Genomic DNA, 23,293 nt, shown 5'->3' with positions numbered 1-23,293 from the left:
ACTGCATCGAAGATGCGTGCGACAAACACTTCGCGAAAATGTTCTGCAGATTGAGAATAAATTGATTCCCTTCTCAGGGGAAGTTTGAATATGAAATGTGTTCTGTAGAGGCTTCTCCTACCCCATCGGAGTTTCCCACTTTACGACCTACGCATTTTTCCTATGCTTTAAAGGTGGGAATTTCTTTGTACTGCTCGTATTTTCTTTTTCCTTAAAACAATACTTGAACGTCTTCCCCACATGTCAAGAGCTTTTCCGCTCTTGGTAGCGAAAGGATTTGGAACGTACCCTGCTTTTTGCGCTTGGTGGCCTCAGCAAACACGTCAGGAATTTGTGCATGCAACGCTCAAGCCTGAATAACAAACTATATTTCGCATTTTATTATATTCGGCCATTCTTCTCTGCCAGAAAATGACAGAAAACAACAAAACCCTTGAAGGAGAAGTTAGGGGCGTCTCGCGTTACACACCGAACACCTTTCAACATTACAGATACGATTACCTATAGGCACAGTATAAATTTGTTCCTGTCTTTTGTCGCAATGCACTCTGGCAATACAGACGCGTCGTTGCAGCCGTATATGCCATTCGGCCTATAACGCCAGCCTGCGAAAGAGCATAACTTACCGCTGCGACTAATACGTCGCTTTGTTTGCATGCTTATAGCCGGTGACAGTGTCGTAAGCGGCGTGGCGGGCGAGATCCCTATTGCTACCAAACTCGCGCGTGCAGGACTGCAAGAGACACGTGGGAAAATTGGCCGTGGCACCTATATACGTGCGTTGGGCAACAGCGCACGAGTCTTTTGTCTAATAAAGGCCTCACGCATAAATTACAGGATATACATTCTTGCATTTCATTTGCATCCCTTGCATTAGCGCCGCACTGTCAAACTCTTAACACAATTAACTTACGGGGCAGTGTTGCCTTTGGTGGCGCTAAATTGGCTACTTTACGACCGCGCCTGGTGACGAAAATTTCAGGCTGTCGCCATTGCTACATTCTGGCTACTTTGAACTTCTATTTTGGCGCATTTGTGTATATTTTACTTAGTGTTTCGAAATAAAATACCGAGCAAGCTTAACGACTGCCCTTTGTTTCCTAGCTTTTCTGACGTGTCAAACGATGCATGCACATATCCTCCCCCCTCCAGCAGTCTTGTGCTTATTGACACACCTCAACACAACGACCGGGGCGCTTGCCAAGACGTAGTGACCAAGTTCGTGTTCACCTGGTCAGTGTGGCTCACACCCACTATAGGGGATTGGCCAAGAGTTCGGTGGTTTTATAAATTTAAATTAAAATTAACAATGGGAAGTCACCGTATATAACTTGGAAAATGAAAGTGAAATTTAAGTTAACCTTTTGGTTATTAAACTGACAAAGTTCCACGACTGTCGGCGAACACCTGGCTGTAGCACGCTCCTCAAGCTGCCTGCCATCGATGCTTACGCTACGAGTGAGTTTCTAATGCCGATGCGCAGCGCGTGTTCTCGTGTGAACTTGACAAAAGCTTGTGGGACGCTTGAGCTTCGCCTTCAAGAGTAGAACGCTATAGCGTAATCGAGCCCCGTCCCCATCGCCTTCTGAATTGCTCGCCTGGTTTCGGTTCCCTGTGGATGCCTGAACCGTGCCGCAAGGATGCGAAGGTCTGTGCGCGTATCATTGGCCTTTTCAAACTATATTAAAAGGCCTACTGCGAGTACAGTTGCGAAGTGTCCACTACACTGTAGTTATTCTTTTTACGAACCAGCGAAGGGCCCACTACGCGCTCGTAAGGCAACACGCGAACCTACACAGCTGCTCACTTTGTTGATGCTTTCGCTGCTGATGATGATTAAATGCCGTGCACATTGTAATGAGTGGGCCTTTAAAACGCACCTCTCTTGCGCAATTCGCATGCTCACACTGTTGATGCTTTTGCTGCTGATGATAATTAAATATGTCTGAGCGCTTTGTAATGGGTGGGCCTCGTTGCGCAATTCACATGTTTTGACGCCTGGCGTGATCCTACGCTTCTACCGCGCAATATTGCGTGCGTTGAGACTCCTACCACTACATGACATTCGTATAGTGTTTTTTTTTTCGAAGAAGTTTCAAGCGATGGCGTATCTCTGTGGAAGAACTTCAGCTTGCCCGGGAGAAGGCCTGGGTTCGATTATCCACTCGAACCGGAGTTCTTTTATTATTTATTTTATTTGCATATTTCCCAATTTTTCGGTCACGGACAAAGCTGAATTTTCCCTTGCAGCCAACGACGCCGACGCCGACACAGGAACTTCTGCGAAACGAGCTCTCTAACGCTATCGCGTTAGAACAAAGATCTGGGACAAGATGAAGCTGGACTGGTAATCTTCAACCAGATATTCACTCCTTGAAGCTCGGCTGGTGACTACTAATCATTTTCGGTCCGCGACTTCAAGCACGACCTGCTTCTAAGATCAACTGTTCCTACTGACCGGTTCGCTGGAATGGTGCTATCTTACTCTATCTCTGGCAATTATTCTATCTATTCTACATGGAATTTAAGCAGGCGCACGGAACTTATAATTTGTTCATTTATTTGGAACTTGTTTATGGATTGAAGACCAAGCTAGATGAGGAAATAATGCCCACTTAATTGTACTTCACTGCTTACTCGAAATGATAATATTCATCGTTCAATAATGAAAACCTCTTCACAATAACCTTTTCTACCATGTGGCTAGAAATTGGGCGATAAGATTAAATGGCTTAGATTCTTTGGCTACTCTTCGCTTGAATTTTAGCTCTATTTCGAATCTACCCAAAGGCAAGCCTGGTTCTGGGCGTCCAGCTTAAGGATTTCCAGAATGGGAAATGGACCAAAACAAGAACATATACTTCACTGCCGTAACCCAACGTTTCAGGCTTAGAATACCGTTTTGCAAAAAACGTTTATTTCATTCATTCATTCATTTATTCAACCTCGTCTACTCACCCTAGATACATGGCGCCCTACACACCTCCTAGATAGATTTTCATAGAACCATCTTGTTGTTGTATAGAATATACCCACAATTTTATGCTGTGCACGTGACATCAGACCTCCCAATTCACGCCTACATCAACATCTGAGTTGCATTGGAGCATCACTGTGCTCATTAGCCTTTGCTTAACCTTTATGCTTTTAGTACTTGTGCCGTGATTTCAAAGGAGGGAAACTTTTGCATAGATTGACTACGCTTTGTAACAAGAAAAAGCTATTTTAACACGACATATCCAACAAGGACTACTCCTTGTGAAGCATATACAAGTTACATTCAGTAGGACAACATTTTAAACTGACGAAAAAACAAAAAGCTAAGCTCCTTCAGACTGCCTCGTCACGTATGATTGTTCTATGTATCGTCAAAGATGACGTGTTGAGTGTGCACACGGTCTCATAATTAGGGTCGCATAACTGACGACAGTTTCTCTTCACCAAGAAATCGTGGCTGCGTTCTCTTAATTTCTCCCTAAATCACAGAGCCCACAAAAAAAAGAACAGGGAAAACAATTTCTCGCAACGTTGTGACGATTGTTACCATTGATAGAAAACAGCAATTGAAATAAAAGATTAGGCTCTACGTGATACCGTGTCCGGAAGTGTCCAGTGCTTAATTACATCCTGTTCAGAGGAACACACGTACGAGTTATACCCTCGTCACACGGGTAGTCTAACCACAGTTAAGTACGACGACCGTTAAGTATAACGGCTGTTGTACCTTGTCACACGACAACCCTAACGGCAGTTAATCCGCTAACGGCCGTTTTCGTAAACGGAGGTAGGCAACCCCTGTTAGCGCCGTAAACTGACAATATGGCTGCCTCCATGTCGGACGCGAGCAGCTCGGCTGCCAGCGAAATATCAAGCCAAAAGTGTGTCAACTGGACCGTTGCGACGATGGAGGCGTTGATACGCATTTGGGAAGATAAATTACCGGCTTTGAGGTACCAGTTTGTTCGTGCTGCAAAAATATCGTGTGCATTTCACGAGATTGATACACAGCAGCGTTCGTTCATTGAACAGGGCTTCACGCTATTTGATAAACGCGCATCAAAACACGCTGCTGACGCGTCCATAATCGAGCGTGAAGCCCTGTACAAGGCGGTGTAATAGCGGTGTTGCACGAACGCAGCCATGTATGAACTAAAGAACGCTTGGAAGCGCTGCAAACGTGTGACAACGCCTTTATTAAGCCTTTGCTCAATTGTCATCCCATGCGAGGCCACGAATGGCCGGCGGAAGGCTTCCTACGCCTGAAATAAGGTCATTAGTTCCTGTGTGACACAATGTAACGGCCGCGACGTCTGCAAGCGCCATGCGCTTTTTGTTCAAACCTTGTCGTCCGAGCAGCCACATAAGGGCGTAGCAATGCAACCCGAGAAAAAAAACAACATGGTATTTATTTTTTAGCACTGAATATTAGCAGCAGCACTTATAGAACAGCAAGGGAAGGAATAGGAGAGACAGGAAAGACAGGGATATTAACCAGCCTTGGATAACGGGTATGCTACTATTCACTGCATAGGGAAAGGGATGCGGGGAGGGGGTTGAATGAGGTGTAGAGATAGATATATGCAGAGAGAGATGGAGAGACAGGGCGAACAGACGCACCTCACAGTCGCGTCATGACTATTAGTCTATAACTCCTTGTGCGAGTTCTCAGTCTTCAAGAATATTAAAGGGCAAAGAGTCTGAAAGGAATAAAGGAAGAACGCAATCTTTTTTACTTCAAATTTTTGTTCATTGGTGAACTTCTCAATGCTATATATTTATAGTACTGCCTTACCTCAAATGAGCAATGAAATAGTAATGCTTAGAAAGTGATGCATGCTGACTAAGACAATAGGCAACTGATTGGCACCACATGTTAATCAGCCACCGTGGTGTCTTCTTGTATAACCGAAGCGCAAAAAGGACAAGGACAAGAAAGTGCACAACATGAGCACTCGTGTTGTGCCCTTTTTTGTCCTTGTCCTTTTCGCGCTTCTGCTATACAAGAATCAATCAGTAGCAACTAGCTCGCCTTTCTGTTTTGCTTCACCGCGGTGTCTTAGTGGTTACTATCCTCGGCTGGTTACCCGAAGGACGCGGGTTCACTCCCGGCCACGGCGGTCTCGTTTCGATGGAAGCGAAATATTAGAGGCTCGTAAACTGTGTGATATGAGCTCACGTCAGTGAACACCAGGTGGTTGAATTTATCCGGAGCCCTCTACTGCCGTGTTTCTGATAGCCTGAGTCGCCTTTGCACGTTAAACCCCACAGACCAACCAACCAATATGTTAAGCGTATGTGGTTCAAGGTAAACGCAATACATTAGAATGTAATACACGAATGTATTATGAACAGCGATAGATAATACCACCTAAATAAATGAAGCACGGCCGATATAACGACTTGCAGATTTCAGATCACTCAACATAAGCAGCCGCAACTAAAGTGTTTGGAAAAGTTGACCTACCAGTTACAATTGTAACCTTCATTTCACATTCACCTGCTCACGAATCACGTATTCGCGTTTGCTTCTGGTCGAAAGCGTAATGAACATAAGGAGAGCCTCTGCTGTGCACAAAATCAGGACAAAGGGTAATTTAACTTAGCCTTTGTCTATACGCACACACCAAAAAGATGTGTGCCTATGAATTGTGCCTAAGAAGTGCGCCAAAATCAGTGTGCACAAGGAGCTTCTCCCAGCAGCTGTGCTCGTTGTGCCACGCCTCATGTCTTGCTGAGATGGTGCACGGTTATTGTGACCGGCTTGGAAGGTGTGACCGCGCGTGATTTCTCTCTTTCGTTACTTTTTATTCTTTCATTTCCCGGTCTCTGATTACGAAGTGTAGGTATACAAAAGCATATTTTTAATCACATTAACATCCCTGCTTCTGCGTTTATTTTATTTATTTCTCTTTCAATCTCTCCCCACAATGACGTGGCGTGCACATGCTAAAACACACCCAATCTTGTTTTCTGCTAGGATGTCATAACAGAGACCTTCCTACATTCTGCCCCGTATATTGCTTGCACTGTTGTACCGTATGCGGTTCGTTCAGGGGGCTCCTTTTTTGTTCCTCACAATAAAACGGAGTGAAAAAAAAAACCCTTACTGAGCATGCAAGCACCATTGTGCGCCACACCCGTTGTATCCGAGGAGACGCGGGAAGAGGAACTCTGCTTTTCATTCCCTGGATCTCTTGTAACGTAACAACAAGAGCCGACCATTTTCTCCTCTCTCCCGCCTCCGGACAGCAAGAGATTATCAGCCCTTATCGATCGATCCCTAGTAATGACCTCGCTATGTTGCATTTCTTACTAGCACTTCTTTAAGCGTTGCACCAACGTCGCACCGAACAAACGCTTCCCTTTTGCTGTCTTATTTTTATGTCGTCCTTAACTATCCTTTTCACGTCTTGTGCGCTGTCAGATCAACGACACCATCGCAAACGAGGTTAGGAAACGACCGACCTGTCACGTGTGCGGTTCCTAACAAGGCTCGCTTACACACCAACGTTGTCGCGTACCAGGAGACGATGAACTGCTGCGCATACAAGAGGGAGTTCGTGAGCGAGAGGGACAGGCTTCAGGCTCGTCGAAGGCGGGCACTGCTGCAGAGGGCGGTAGCGTCGGCAGATGGGATAACGACTCGCCGGAATGCACGCAGCAGAAGGACAACCTTTTCACACACTGCTCGTGCTCGTACCCCCTTGTCGTGCTCTTAACGTTGTTCGACCGTCTCAGCGGACAATGTGCACCTGCACGGACCGACGGACGGTACAGCGTCGCGGGAGTGTTGATCGTTTCATCGTCCGGTCATTATGTGTGCAGGCGACGACCGAGGCAACGCGTGCACTCTTGTTCGCCTTCTGTCCGAGGTGGTGTCAAGCACCTGTTCTTGAGCCCCGACGCCGATACGCTGCATACGCCTCGGCGAGTCCTTTCTCAGAGGCTCCTGCCAATAACGCGCTCTCGACAAACCTGAGTAGACGCACGCGCTCTTATCGGCTTTCGCGGCCATTGAAGTTAGGCACAGACACCTTCCTCTCTGCCCGCTCCCCTCGCAGTCACACGACCACCTTTTCCCTGCCTCTTTTTCCTCGTTACGCGGTATTATGCCATGATTTTATACCTTCTTTCTTTATCTGGCTGTCTTCTCATTCTTTACTGCTGTACGTTTCGTTTTTATATTTAGTGTCATTATTCTCCGAAATAAAGGCTTGCTCCTTAATAGACGCTATGCAAAAAGAACGCTGATTTATAATGCACAGTGTTGAGAATGGCTTGAAGTAAGGCTCGAGAGTGATAGTAATTAGGGCACTGCTCATGCAACAACGTCATTACTTGGCGTGCTAATGAGACCGCAACCATTTATTCGATGCGACCACGGAGCGCAGGGCTTTCCGAGCTCATTTCCTGCAGAAAATCGGCACGAATCATGTTTCTATTTCTATATTTTGAATTGTAAATTCTTAATATGCTGAGGAGTTGTGCGTTGTGTGCCGCAGCAAGCAAAGTATCCGTTGAGTGCATTGTAGAGTTTCTCGAAACATCAACGACTACGTTGCCATCAGTCGATTTCACTCCGAAAGCTCTAGTAATAAAATAGTTGAAGCAGACAAAAAAAGTACATTAATACATAGCCCATATCATGGCGAGCTAACTAAGAGATGAAAGAAGTATATTGCCTCAGGCGATTGCTGAACTCTTTTTGGAATGTTTGTTTTACGGGGACGAAAGCAATAAAAAATAAAACTGTACAGCTAAATCATATGAATAATCAGCCGTAATACAGGCTGCTTAACCTGGGCCGGAGAGAAACGGTTAAGATAATGCAATGAGGAGAGAGGCGGCAGCCGTATAACGGAAATAGGTCCCTTACAAAAATGGCCCAATAGTAAAGGCAGCAGGCAGCGTTCTCTCTCCCCATTATATATAGGCTAGTGTGCGTTAGGAAGTTTAAAATAATTAAAATATTGAGTGAACATCTGCGCAAGCGAAAATGCTGGGCTTTCATTCCATGCGCATCGATCAGTTACCCTATTTATATACAGCGCCCTAGCTTATTAGTCTTCTGTTTTGGTGAGATAGCTATACATCAATCTCAATTCCTCAAGCACCAGCGAGGCACGTGCTTACTGGAGTACTTGAGCTTATCTTTGTATACTACAGCATCACATGCAAATTATCCCACTCTGCGCGTTTCTCCCATCGTCACTGATACATATATATATATATATATATATATATATATATATATATATATATATATATATATATATATATATATATATATATATATTGTGAGCGCTGACTACATAGTTCATCTTCATCTGTACAGAAACCATTGTAATCATCATCTTCGTCTGTCACGCGGGCTGCGCCGCTTTGGGACATTGAAATATAAGCTTTCGATTACCGAACTGGGCGTCGTCTCATAAGTGGTGGAGAGTGCTGTGGTTCCCACGTCATCTTGCTCTACCGGTCACCCCTGGAGCTCCGGTCTGGTCGACGGTTGTGCTCGCAAACGACTGTGATGGCACAAAACAACGCCTCCGCAGCCGCAACCGCTTCTGCTCCGCCAGTTGGGCCTAACTACACAGTGAGTACGTCGCAACGAGACCCTCCGGTATTTTCCGGCCTTCGCGGTGAAGACGTCGAGGAGTGGCTCGACAATTATGACAGAACCAGTGTTTGTAATTATTGGGACGAGGCCCACAAACTACTCTACGTTCCTTTTTACCTCAGGGAAGTGGCTAAAACCTGGTTCCACAACCATGAAAGTGACTTTCCTGATTGGGCAGCCTTCACGGCGCAACTCCGTCAGATATTTGGTACATCTGCAGGACGCTCTGAGGTAGCCAAACAGAAGCTCGCAACCCGCATCCAAGGGCCCGACGAATCATATACGTCGTATATTGAAGACGTTCTGGCTCTCTGTCGCCGTGCCCAGAGTGACATGACGGAGGCCGATCGCATCCGTCACATACTGAAAGGCGTGAACTCTGTGGCCTTCAATGCTCTCGTCATTCAGAGCCCAAATACAGTTCAGGACATAATCACCACATGCCAACGCCTGGACGTGCTCTATTCCATGCGCCTTCCACACGCCTCCTCTGACGCTCGCTTTGTTGGAGAACAAGAATTGCGAGCCCTGATCCGCACCATTGTCAGAGAGGAACTTCACGGTCTTGTTCCGGGCAAAACAGCCACTTCGCCTGTCCGCTGTCCTCCTCCAAACCTGCGTGAAATTATCAAGGACGAACTGGCATCGATGACAAGCGTCGCACGTGCCCCGTCTCCTGTACCTTTTCGCATGCCTTCGTACGCAGAAGTTGCATCACGGGCCCCTGCACCAATGTCATCTGCGCCTGCGGACGTTCCGTGCGACCATTTGGCTTCGATGGCAGCACAGGCACAAGGGCAACCACACTACTCTACCTGGCGTCCTTCGCGCCCCGTCTGTTTCTACTGTGGCATACGGGGCCATATATCCCGTTTCTGCCGCCGCCGTCAGCAGGATGAACGACGTGGCTATTCTGCCTATGAAAGAGACTTTGCCCCAAGATCTGATGCCTACGCTCCAGCACCGTATCCATCCTCCTCACGTCGGTCGCCCTCACCTCCACTGCCCCAAGCCATGCCTCGTCCTTCTCGTTCACCTCGCCGCCGTTCTCCGTCACCATTTCGGCGTACGACATCACCCTTGCGTCCTGCTCCGATCTCTCTGGACAGCCACTCGGAAAACTAGAAGCTGCAGTTTTTGGAGGGGAAACTGCTCGTTGTCGAAACGTCACAACTCCTCCGTCTCGCCCAGCAAATTTACTGCCTGTTTGTGTGGAAGGTGTTTGTGTTGACGCCCTTGTAGACACTGGAGCCGCAATTTCAGTCATTAACCGCGAATTGTGTTTTCGTCTACGGAAAGTGCAAACTCCTTATGTCGGTCCCCTGTTATGCGGCGCTAATGACAATCCGATTTGCCCGACCGGACAGTGTACTGCGCGCGTTCTCATCGACGGAGTCCGCCATCATGTACAGCTGGCTGTGCTTTCTTCATGCGCTCATCAGATAATCTTAGGCTGGGACTTCCTATCGGCTTCGTCGGCTGTCATTTCTTGCGGTCAACCTCTCATTCGTATTACGGACACTGAGCTTTCTTCTGCTGCCGATTTTTCACCGCCCAACCTTGTCACAGCTGCGGATTTTCTCCTGCCTTCAGGGCAAGAACGTGTACTTACGATCAGGTCACGAGACGTTATAGATGGCGACGCGGTGGTTACACCTTGCCAGCGCTGTATTTCTCGAGGCATCGCCATCGCATCTTGTCTAGTGCGGTTCACACGTGGTTATGCAAGCATCACCGCCTACAACACGACGCCAGAAGCCCTACTGCTGCCAGAGGGGACTACTGTTGCCAGCATTACCGAAGACGCACCGGTATGTGTCGTTACTGTTTCAACTGACTCGTCATTTCCACAATGTACGCCCGCGGAAGGTTCATCGCGTGCTCTAAAGGCCACTTTGAGTACAGATCTCAATCCGACCCAGACTGATGCCTTGCTGACCATATTAATGAAACACAACGCTTGCTTTGACGTTTGTTCCGATGGCCTGGGTCAAACAACAGTGGCCGCTCATCGCATCGACACAGACGGATCTCGTGTCATTCGTCGCCGCCCTTACCGTGTATCAGCTTCTGAACGCAAAGTTATAGAAGAACAAGTCAACGATATGCTCGCACGCAACATTATCAGGCCTTCGGCAAGCCCGTGGTCTTCTCCTGTTGTGCTCGTTAAAAAAAAGGATGGCTCGGTGCGATTTTGCGTTGATTATAGAGCGCTGAACAATATTACTCGTAAGGACGTCTATCCTATGCCTCGGATCGACGACGCTCTTGATACTTTACAAGGTGCCGAGTACTTTTCGAGCCTCGACTTGCGCTCTGGTTATTGGCAGATCCCGATGCACGAGTCCGATAAAGAGAAGACTGCATTTGCCACACCTGATGGACTCTTTGAATTCAATGTAATGCCTTTTGGCCTCTGCAATGCCCCAGCCACATTCGAACGAATGATAGATACGGTACTGCGTGGATTAAAATGGAAGACCTGCCTTTGCTACCTGGACGACATCGTCACCTTTTCATCCAGCTTCTCACAGCACCTGGAACGGCTAGACGAAGTTCTGACCTGTCTAGCTAAGGCCGGTCTCCAGCTAAACACTAAGAAGTGTCGGTTTGCCAGCCGCAGCATCAAGGTATTAGGTCACGTTGTCAGCAGGCATGGCATTGAGCCCGATCCCGACAAAGTTGCTGCAGTACTGCACTTTCCTACACCAACCACACCTAAAGACCTTCGCAGCTTCCTCGGCTTAGCGTCGTACTTCCGCCGCTTTGTGCGTGATTTCGCCACTATTGCAGCTCCTTTGCACAAGCTTTTGACCGCGAGCGCACCTTTTGTCTGGTCGGATGAATGCGCAGCCGCTTTTCACACTCTCAAGCGATGCCTCACATCGCGGCCAGTGCTTCGGCATTTCGACCCTGCAGCGTCTACTGTCCTACACACTGACGCAAGTGGACATGGCATCGGTGCCGTCCTGCTGCAGCGGAACCACGCTTCCGAAGAACAAGTCGTGGCCTACGCGAGCCGCACTCTTTCTCCTGCTGAGCGAAATTACAGCATCACCGAACAAGAATGCCTCGCCGTCGTGTGGTCCGTACAAAAGTTTCGCCCTTATTTATACGGCCGGCATTTCACAATCGTCACTGACCATCATGCTCTGTGTTGGTTATCGTCTCTCAAGAATTTGTCGGGACGCCTTGGCCGTTGGGTACTGCGTTTGCAAGAGTATGACTACAGTGTCACATATAGGTCGGGTCGGCAACACCAAGATGCTGACGCTTTGTCGCGGTGCCCGCTCTCGCCAAGCGCCCAAGTGTCGCCTTCAATCTGTTCATCACCAACCAGCCAAGTGACCAAGCAGACGGCCGGTAGTCCGAAAGAGTCCGTTGCCTCAGTGGACATTCTTTCATCCACAGATCTCACCTCGCTCCAACATGCAGATACATACTGCCGCACAATCATCGATCGGCTTACAGGCTTATCCCGTGCCCCCAACAGCCGCTTAAGACGACAGCTTGAACGTTTTAAACTTCGAGATGGAACGTTATGTAGGCACATTTACCACCCTCTCGGTAACCAATGGGTTCCAGTCGTCCCTCGTTCACTTCGTCTCCAGGTTTTACAAGCCCTGCACGACGACCCGACAGCTGGCCACTTGGGTTTTCACAAGACTTACGAGCGCATCAAAACTCGGTGCTTTTGGCCTGGCCTCTCAACAAGTGTGGCGAAGTACGTCGGTTCCTGCGCGTCATGCCAACACCGAAAACGTACCACATCTCTTCCCGCAGGCCCTTTACAACCTCTGCCGTGCCCGTCCGCTCCCTTTGACTTCGTGGGCATCGACTTATACGGACCCCTCCCGCTTACGCCAGCCGGTCACCGCTGGATTGTTACTGCCGTGGACCACCTAATTCGCTACGCGGAGACGGCAGCTCTTCCCTCTGGTGCTACCTCGGAAGTAGCCGATTTTGTCCTGCGCGCCATTATTTTGCGCCACGCTGCCCCTCGTGTTCTCCTTAGTGACCGTGGCAAGACATTTCTTTCCCATGTTCTTGCTGAAGTCCTCCAGGCCTCTAACACCGTACATAAGACCACATCAGCATATCATCCGCAAACAAATGGTCTTACAGAGCGTTTTCACCGAACTTTGTCCGACATGATATCCATGTATGTTCAGCCAGATCACAAAAACTGGGACACTGTACTCCCTTTCGTCACGTTTGCATATAATACTGCCACACAACGCACGACGAATTACAGCCCGTTTTTCCTCGTGTTTGGCCGTGAACCGACTTTTGTTCTGGACACCACATTTTTATCCACGCCCTCTGTTCCATCTTCGTCCCTTCCAGAAGAGTTCGCTGCTCACGTCGCCCGCTGCCGTGAAATTGCCCGCGCCAACACTGCTACCATTCAGGACAAGAGGAAAGTCCGTTTTGACGCGAAACGTCGAGTTGTTTCGTTCCGTCCAGGCGACGAAGTCCTCCTGTGGACACCTGTTCGTACCCCTGGGCTCTGTGAAAAATTTCTTCATAGATATCTCGGTCCATACACCGTGCTGGAAAGGACATCTGCCGTGAACTATCGCGTCGCTCCAGCCAGCGCGGCTACTGATCGTCGTCGCCGCAGCACCGAGGTCGCTCATGTCTCTCGCCTGAAACCATATATTCGGCGTTCCTACCCTTAACCTGCTGCCCGCTTTCGCGAAGGGGGAAAATAGTGTGAGCGCTGACTATATAGTTCATCTTCATCTGTACAGAAACCATTGTAATCATCATCTTCGTCTGTCACGCGGGCTTCGCCGCTTTGGGACATTGAAATATAAGCTTTCGATTACCGAACTGGGCGTCGTCTCATAATATATATAAATTAACAGAAATCGCTCTCAATCACAGTGATAAGCAGATAAAGAAACTGGTCGCTATGACCAACACCATTCTCCGCCATAATAACACTTTATCGAACGATGAAATCACCCTGTTAACAGAATTCGAACAGAAGAAATACCAAGCCATCATGACCACTAAAATTCATAAACTCAAAAGAGACCATGTCCCCAACCCCGCGTTTCCTGAGATAATCCCATACCACTACAACACCACCACCCAGGAAACCACTAACGGTACAAACGAGCACCCATCTATGAACACACCCTGTGACACTGTGATTGTAAACCTATCGGATACGAATTTGTCACCTGACGAAGAAAAACTGCTATCCAAAGGACTAAGCTTCTGCCCAACCACGAAACGTTTTGACGAATTTCACTTGCTCCGAGACCTCGACAACTTCGCTAGAAGTTTGAGGTTGCGCGAATATTTCTTGGACAGGCCTTCTAACCACGAAAACATTCACCGTCGTAGAACAAATGATTGGACACCGAACAGTAACCGAGACAAGTGTCTGGACCTTTATATCACCGCAGTACAGAAAGATATAGCAAATGAATACCACAGACAGAAAGGAAAGCGAGAAAACTTGACAAAATCTGAAAAAATTAGTATGAGAAATCTGGCATCTAGGACAGACATAACAATAAAACCCGCTGACAAAGGAGGAGCAATTGTGGTCCCTAATACAACCGACTACTTACAAGAAGCATACCGCCAACTAGACGACTCAAAATTTTACGAACGCCTCCCAGGGGATCCGACAGACGAATACAAACGTATCGTATCAACAGAACTAAAGAAACTGTTGGACGCAGAAAGGATAACCAACACTGACCACAAACTAATGCGAGCGTCATACCCTCGTCCAGGTCGCTTCTACATCCTCCCAAAAATTCATAAGCCCGGTAACCCCGGTCGACCAATCATATCAGGCATAGGTACAATAACTGAACCCATATCAGGGTACGTGGACAAATTAATAAGCCACATTCCATGCACTCTCGCGTCGTACGTAAAGGACACCACACATTTTCTTCGAGACATTGCAGGTCTGTGTGTGCCGAAAAACTCGTACTTGGTTACTCTTGATGTGTCCTCATTGTATACAAATATTCCTCACGATGACGGCATAGCTGCATTACAAAACATGTACACAGACCATAGACAACCTGACACCCCAGATTTCTCTGCAATCGCAACTTTGACGAGGATGGTCCTAGAATTAAATTCATTTGAATTTAACCAAGAGTATTTCGACAAATTAGCGGGACCGCTATGGGCACCAAATGGCACCCAATTATGCCAACATATTTATGGGAAAGCTAGAATCCGAATTTCTTGCACAAAGTTCCTTGAAACCACTGTTATACAGAAGATACATAGACGACATCTTTCTTATTTGGACCCACAGCGAGGATGAACTTCTCAATTTTATCGACACTTACAACGCTGTACATCCAAACGTACACTTCACACACACCTACTCGCAAGAAACCGTAAATTTTCTTGACGTTACCGTAACGATAGAACAAGACAAACTTTCTACAACCCTATACCGCAAACCAACGGATCGACAACAATACCTCTATTACCAGAGCGATCACCCGCGCCACTGTAAAAACAGTATTCCATACAGCCAGGCTCACCGGTTTAAGCGAATCTGCTCAAAAGACGCTGATTTTGACACGAACTCACAGAGGCTAAAACTTATGCTCGATAAACAAAAATACCCCTCACATGTAATTGAGGACGCCGTTCAAAAAGCCAGAAAACTGAAGCGTGATGACTTACTTATGAAGCGGCCACCGCAACAAGACCCGCAACGGACAAACCTCTGCTTAACTTACAGCACGAACTTTCCCAATGTAAACAAAATCCTTAAACGACATTACAACATTCTGGAACAAAGTGAACGTCTGAAACGCGCATTTCCATTCGCCCCTGGCGTCGTTTACCGACGACCACGTAACCTCAAAGACACACTTGTGCACTCTCAGATCAATACTTCACCCCCTAATAATTCATGCCGACCTTGTTTAAAGTCACGATGTCTTGTATGTAAAGCGATGCGAGAAACAGACAAGGCAACCAGCACACACTCCAAGTTTTCGATTAACATACGAGGAAACCTAACATGCGATTCATCTAATGTAGTATACCTACTCGAATGCAACGTGTGCAGTATGCAGTACATCGGACAAACAGAAACACCATTTAGGATTCGTTTCAATAATCACAGAGCCCATGCGAAATCAGCCCCAAGTCTACCTCTATCAAAACATCTCAACCTTCCCGACCATGCATTCGACAAACTATCAGTAACACTCTTAGGAACGGGATTTAAATCAAACCGAGAACGTGAACAACGAGAGTCATACCTCATCCACCGATTTAACACCCTCGAAAGAGGAATAAATGAGAATCCGGGTACACTTGCAGCAATTAAAGCATTAGAAAACAATAACGGCAATAATGACAATAATAACTGAAGAGTTCACGGCACTGCAGCTGCGACGGTCACTGGACAGCTGAAAATACTTCCAAGTGTAACTAATTTCTAAGTACAGCTGTCATCTGTTGCTGTTTCTACCTTACTAACCAATCAATTCTGTCAAGCATGACATGTCTGACAGCGCCCTTGTGCACAATCAGGAGCCCCCGACTGCGGAATCCAGGAGCGGGCCAAAATTGACATTGCGCCCGCTTGCTAGCCTTTCCGGCAATACGCGGCGGCCCCCCTTACGGGGTCGAGACGTCAACGTGGCACTGAGTAGTTAAAGGCTTAACTTTTTAAAAAAGCTCCTTTTTGTCCCCACACCGCACCGGGGACGAGGCGTCCACGGGGCACTGAGTAGTTAAAGGCTTAACTTCATAAAAAGGTCCTTTTTACCCCACACCGCACCGCCGGAGCCACGAGGCGCTGCCTGGTCGGGAACAATACGTTAATGGAGGGAAGGATATGCAGGCCGCGGACATCTTAAAAGTGATCGTCGGAGGGGTGGAAGGGGGCGGCCGGAGAAAGGGGGGGGGTCTACCTCATGTTCTCACTTTTTTTTTCTCTTTTTTTATTATTATTATTATTCCGCGTACCCTCACTCCTCTAAGATTGTATAAAGCTGAGCACCAACAAACTGTACCCTCATTCCTGATGAAGGCCAGACTCTGGCTGAAACGTCGAAATAAACAACGTTGTGACTTCTCACGGAGGATCTACTTGACTACTTGCAACGCTACGGCCACTCCACCACGATGCCTGCATATATATATATATATATATATACATATAATATATATATATATATATATATATATATATATATATATATATATATATATATATATATATATATACGTGTTCCTTTGCTTCCGTTTGTCAAGCTCCCAATCAAATATACACGGTCTAGAAGGACAGTATACATTATGCCCCTATATAGGCACATTTCTCGTCATTATTCGCTATGTTGGTAATACGTCACAGTATAGTATAGAAATGCTTGGGCGCCTTAGTATACGCTTTATCTCACTAGGCGCGGGTATGATCGACAAATTGCGTGCGCTTTATCGTTTTGATCATTATGTAACTGTCGTAATTTCAGTTCTTGTTGGCAGGTTCTCTCTCGGACTTCGCCAAACAAGCGCATTCCATCCGCTTCTGTCGTTTTAAGTTCGGCATTGCGTCATGTCAAGCAGCGCGATACCCATGGCGATGGAGCTGTACCAGCAAGAGATGTAGTTTTCAGCGACTGCGGCTTCATCTCGAAACCTCTTTTCTTGCTCGGAACCAATATTTGCTGTAAAATTACTTGTTTTGTAAAGCAAATTTTTCAACTTTGGTTCTGAATTGAGTGAGACCCAGTCAGTTCATAAATCAACTTTTTGATGCGGTACAAACGTGTATACACCCGGCGAAAACCTAGCGTGTCTCTGCAGAAACGTTGCATCGGTGCAAACTAATCGACTGTCGCTATGTGTTCCGCGGATGGTGATGAATGAATTGTTCACGCCTCTGCCTCACGGCGCGCACGTGCCCGAAGTCTTTTGAGAATCTGCCACGTGATAGCAGCGGCGCAGTGTTTTATAACTGCCTGTAGATAAGGTCCTGCCGTAGTTTCTTACAATAATCACTGCCAATTAAATCTGGTTCAAAGATGCGTACAGGAATTGGAAGTGCGTTAGTTCCTCCCGCCGTATAAGGAAGTGCCTATTGCCTTCGCGCACAGCATGCAGTGGTTGCAACACCATGATCGCATTAAAGCAACGGCACTAATAAAGCTATGCTACATAAAACAAAGTTTGGCTGAATATCCAAGGAATCACTAAATTACTCGCGTACAAAACATTCGTTCGCCCCGTGTTAGGACATTTTGTGGTACCTCCTGTACCAAAATTCAGCCATTCAAACTAAGAAAAATAACACGTCGCTTTCATTTTCCGAGAACAGTCGAACGGCATAGTGCGACAACGTGTGTCTCCCCGCCACCTCGCGGAGTAAACGATAAAAACAGAATAGCTTCAGAGCTTTAAAACAACAAACAAACAAAAATTCAAACCACAAGCAAACAAACAAACACAAAACAGCAATAAAGGATCAGCTCCCACTCATTCAGTACTACGGGCAATGCACTACGGCAAACACTGGCATGCTTCGTTTATTAAAGGATCACAGAGTTCTATCTTGTCATCACGCCGGAGCTATAGGGCGTTCATTTTGCCGCTGTGGTATATACCTCCCAAGTGGAACGGTTGATCCGAAAAGCCACGGCGTTTTTCTAAGCGGCGATCGCCCTCAGGACGCCATCAGCCATGACTTATCCCTGAGTTTCACCCATGCCGCTGGCTTCTAGCGATTTCACACCGATCCGCTTAGAGATAAGGAAAAGGATCTCGCCTAGGCGTCATCTTGTTTCTCGGCATCTGCGTTCCACCGCCATGATACACACTCTTTACGCCGACATAAATGCTCTTTTTTCTCTCACGGTTTATCTCTCCGTTATATGATTTCTCCGGCGTCGTGGAAATAGGAATGCTACGGCCAAAGTCACAGGATATTTTCCTGAGATAGTGCTCCTTGACACATGTGGCGGAGTGTCGCCTCGAAAACGCGTCGTTCAGCTTCGGATGATAGATGGCGTGTAACAGTGTAATCTAATCACAGTAGCGAAAAGCTCGTCCGATGCTCTACCAACTGAGCTATCATGGCGGTAGAGCATCGGAAGAGTAATCCGAAGGTTGTAGGTTCGGTCCCTGCCGGTGACAAGTTGTATTTTGGACCACTTTATTTCTTTACATTTATCTTGCAATTTCCACACTAGAGTTTAAAGGCTACAAATGATGTCCCCTATACTTTCCTTGGCCCCCTTGGCTTTATTTCAGAAGATTTTGTCCCACAAATAAAACGAGCCATTCCCATTCTTTGGTTATATATACATAGATGGATAGGTGACATCGTCACAACATCAGAAAAAAAACATGATTTCTTCCATCCCAGCTCTGGTCTACCACACTCGAAGCATCGACAAAGTATCTGCAACGTGATGGACGCCATCTGAGCAGAGTTAAACGCAACAAAAGAAAATACGAGCTGTATAGCAACGAACGATCCTGTCGGACAGAAATGCTTCTCCAAAGAACGTGATGTACTGCGAAGTCACGAACTGGCTTGCCGTCCGTGGCAACTCGCTCAAGTAGCCGACGGATCCACGACATGGGAAATAGCAACACTCGTTCCGAACGTGATCGGAGCACCAAGGCCGCGAATCGGACGAGGTCAGGATGTTGCGCATATATTGATGGTTATGAAAGAAGCGACCCAGCCGGGCGTCCATTTCCTGCGAAGAAGCGCAGAAGCCCTGCGCGTGTATGATCTCGACGGGAGGTCAGAGCGCTTTGGCGGATTTTCGTGCTTCTCGGGGTGGCACGTTCCCGTACCTCATTGCCGAGCGATGGCGTGTGATAGATGTAAGACAGTTGAATTACGGGATAAAGATTGAATGGACGCAACTATAACGTAAATCAGGCAACTATGCTGTCTGGGCGGCATAGCTTAGTAAGACACCATGCAGGCCTTTGCTATGACCCCCAAGACAGTGTGTAAAATTGTCTCGAATAAACAGTGTGTGTGTGTGTGTGTGTGTGTGTGTGTGTGTGTGTGTGTGTGTGTGTGTGTGTGTGTGTGTGTGTGTTGTGTGTGTGTGTGTGTGGTGGTGGTGGATTGTGGTGTGTGTGCTGTGCGTGCGTGCTGCGTGCGTGCTGTGGTGCTGGTGTGTTGTGGGTGCTGTGTGTGTGTGTGTGTGTGTGTGTGTGTGTGTCTACGAACACTATCGAACACAAGCGAGCATCAGTCAACATTAACTTGATTGTCTTGATTGATTCCCGTCCGATTAGCCCGTATGTCAATGAATTTATTGTATCGGTAGTTTTCCCGATCCATTCCTTGAATCCCGAGGCTCAAGCAGCCTGCTACTTTCTACCAGTCCAACGAGAAATCGACTAAAAACTAGCATAAGAGTGAGAAATAGAGAACAGTAAGGAAAATCACCATATCTAGTCGAGGCTCGAGATACGAGCAAAAGAAGAGACAAATAAGAGAGAAAAAGGCAGGACACAATGCCCCCGCTGGAACCTTAGTCGATTCCTTGTCCTTTGGAATGCAGTGTTCCTTCCGGGGAAGCTAACTGCAATAAGGCATGGTCGAGACACTTCGATCGATCACAATCCCAGCCACGCAAGGCTCTTATTGGTACTGTCGCACCGGTCCCTGAACTCCAGCAGCGGAGTACGGAAGTGGTCGACCTCCTTCAGCTGCTGTATGTCTTGCTATATTCGTTGCTTCGACGTTCTATTCGCAAGCCTAATACGTACCGCGCTCTTCTATCTGCTGTCCCAGTGCTCATAGCTTGTTTCTCCACCGTGAGCTCACTTCAACACTTTTCTTTTGTAGAACGTTTATAAACAGGTCCCTGTTAAATACGTATATTTTCTAAACGTACATTTCGAAATATGAAAGCTTGGTTAATGAACAGACATTTGGAATCTTTGTCTAGGCCATAGGCGGTACAGGAATGTACATGGCACATCCATGCGTGTGAACAGGTACTATTTTTTCAGCAGAACCACAGATAGTGCGCAAGGAAATACCTCGCATACTTCTGATTTTCAACTGTTATTGGTACCCCCTATTCTTTAAAATAACCTTATTTCCATCAGCATACGTCTCTGTACCACGCCACACGGACGTGCGTCCACACAGAACTACAACCACATAACCTAAACATGACCAGTTGAAGGCCGTGCTGTGCAATCCGCAATGCGAGATCAGCAACAGTAGGAGTGGCGGGCCCGAGAGGCTGGCACGTCCGCACCGGACCAAGAACCCTGCCGCTGGCGCGTGCTGGAAGAGGTTATTAATTTCTGGTGTTTTACGTGCGAAAATCACGCCATGATTATGAACCAAGCCGTAGTGCAGGGCTTGGGGAATTTCGACCTTCTGCAGTCTTTTAAGGTGCGCTGACATTGCACAGTACATGGGAATCTAGCATTTCGCCTTCATCGAAATGTGGCTGCTGCGGCAGGGATCGAACACGCGTCCTTCTGTTCAGCAACCGGGCACCATAACCACTTGACCACCGTGGCGGACTCGCTGGCAGAGACGAGATGATGATCGCGTCTGGTGTTCTTTTCTTCTATTTAAACGCGCTTAATCACTATCGTCGTTATAATCTTCTAAAGACTGCAATAAACGAAAGTAGCGGAATTTTTTCAGAGGGGATCGTTTATTTGTAAGACACAACTAAATGAATACAACAGAAAATTAGGCCAGAGAAAGCATAGGGGACACTAGTTGCCCCATGCGATGTCAGTGCGATGAATAATTACTCGTGCTACTTCAGTGCACGTTGAAGAACCTTAGATTGTAGAAATTATCCGCAGCCATCCAATACGGCATCTCTCCTAGCCTGCGTCACATTGGGACGTTAAACCCCGTCAACCAACCAAAATATGCTCTTGCTCTCCGCTGCGTCAGTTTTTCTGAGACAATGGACAGTGACTAAAATATATAATATGAAGAAAGGCCAAGTAATAAAGTATGCACCGCTTGTTGAACAGGCAGTCGATAGGCCTAGCATGCTCGTCTCCAATATTTCAGAAAACAATGGTATAGAAAAGACTGTTTCTTCGTGCGTGTGTGCGTGTGTTCACCGTGCTTTCACGCAAGCGGTTCCGCTACAAGCTCAGATGCTCCACTTTCGCCTCTGAAGTTTCTCTTCTGCCCCCGTCTCCTTCTACATTTCTTTGATTTCATTTATCCGCTTACCTCAACAACGTAGACAGCGTATCTACTGCCGTTGTGCTTTTGCTCTCCTCTTTCTCCTCCTCCTCCTCCTCGTTTCGCAGACCTAGTCCTTGATCATAGTGAAGTTGCAGTTGAGAATGACACCAGCCCTAATCATTCTCCTGCTACCTCTCTCCGCTAACCAACGAAATGCTGACACGTGCTGAGGCAGCCGGCACGCGCGGTATAATGCTCACTTCAGGATATCTTTTTTCAGAACCGCTGATTTTCGTTTACTAATACGCCTTTTTTTCTCGGTAGAGGACATTTCGCTAGAGGTTCTACCGCGGAAGTGCGCTAACGAGGGTCGCGAATACGGCTGACGTCGAATATCCGAACAAGTTTGTGATAATGAGGGCGCCACGAATTTTCGGGAATCGATGCTTCCGCCCAAGCCCTAATACGGAAGTTCTCATCTATTTGAGTTCGTGCGATTCTTATATTAAATATTCATAATGATTTCATTACACATGCCTGCAGCTGTGCGCGTATAACATAAATCGATACACTCTAGGTAATACGTCGATAATTTTATTATTGCCGTAATGCCTGTCCCTTTTGTGTCTCGTAAGGCGGCATTTCATTTTATGATTTTTGAACGTCATAGGACAATCAGACCAGGGGTGGTCTCCTTAAAAATGCATATTTGTAGAAAGTGCTTTCTTTATAATCGTCTGCGCCGAATTGTTGAAGGTATCCCTGGGATGAAAATAATTATTCAATTTCATATTGGAATCCAAGAGGCAGTCGTAGGTGCAGCTACAAGACTGGTCAGTGTAAATGTTACTTCTTAATAGAGACGCGGAGCATGGCGCTTACTCGGAAATCTCACTGTGCGTGAAAGTGATTGCTTGATTGCTGGCGTTCGGATACTACCACTTCTCATCATGACAAGACAGTAAAGGGCGATCCTGTAACCAATTGATGAATATATATTCCGGAATTTCATGAACGCCAGCCAAGTTCTACCGAATGAGAAGAAAATTAAAGTAAATTTGTCGCGGCCTTTTAAAGTGTGACATTAACGCAGGTCATCCTGCGGAAAGAAACGTCTTTTATGGTTTCCTAACGAACCTAATTATTCCGTATATACAACATAGATGTCCACCCTCCGTCATTCCAGCGTATTACTCAGAACATTACCCCTTCCTAGGGCGGGATAACAAACCGGATATGCATCTTCCGGTTAACCTCCCTGTCATCCGCATAACATTCATGCGAAGCTCTCGCTTTCTATCTTCCTCCTAAAAACAATGGATTACTCGCAATGCCCACGAACAATAATTGGCGCGCTGTGCAATTCAAGAAGGCCTCCGGAGGAGGGTCAACCCCTTTTCTAGCATATGCAAATATAGAACATGCGGATGCTCGCCCCTTTCCGCTTTCACCGGATGACCTCACGAGCTGCACCGAAATGTATATCAGGCCAAAATACTTGCCGAATTCGCGGAACA

This window comes from Rhipicephalus sanguineus, chromosome 5 (genome assembly GCF_013339695.2).
Source record: "Rhipicephalus sanguineus isolate Rsan-2018 chromosome 5, BIME_Rsan_1.4, whole genome shotgun sequence".
NCBI lineage: Eukaryota > Metazoa > Arthropoda > Arachnida > Ixodida > Ixodidae > Rhipicephalus > Rhipicephalus sanguineus.
This window is presented reverse-complemented; position numbering follows the sequence as displayed.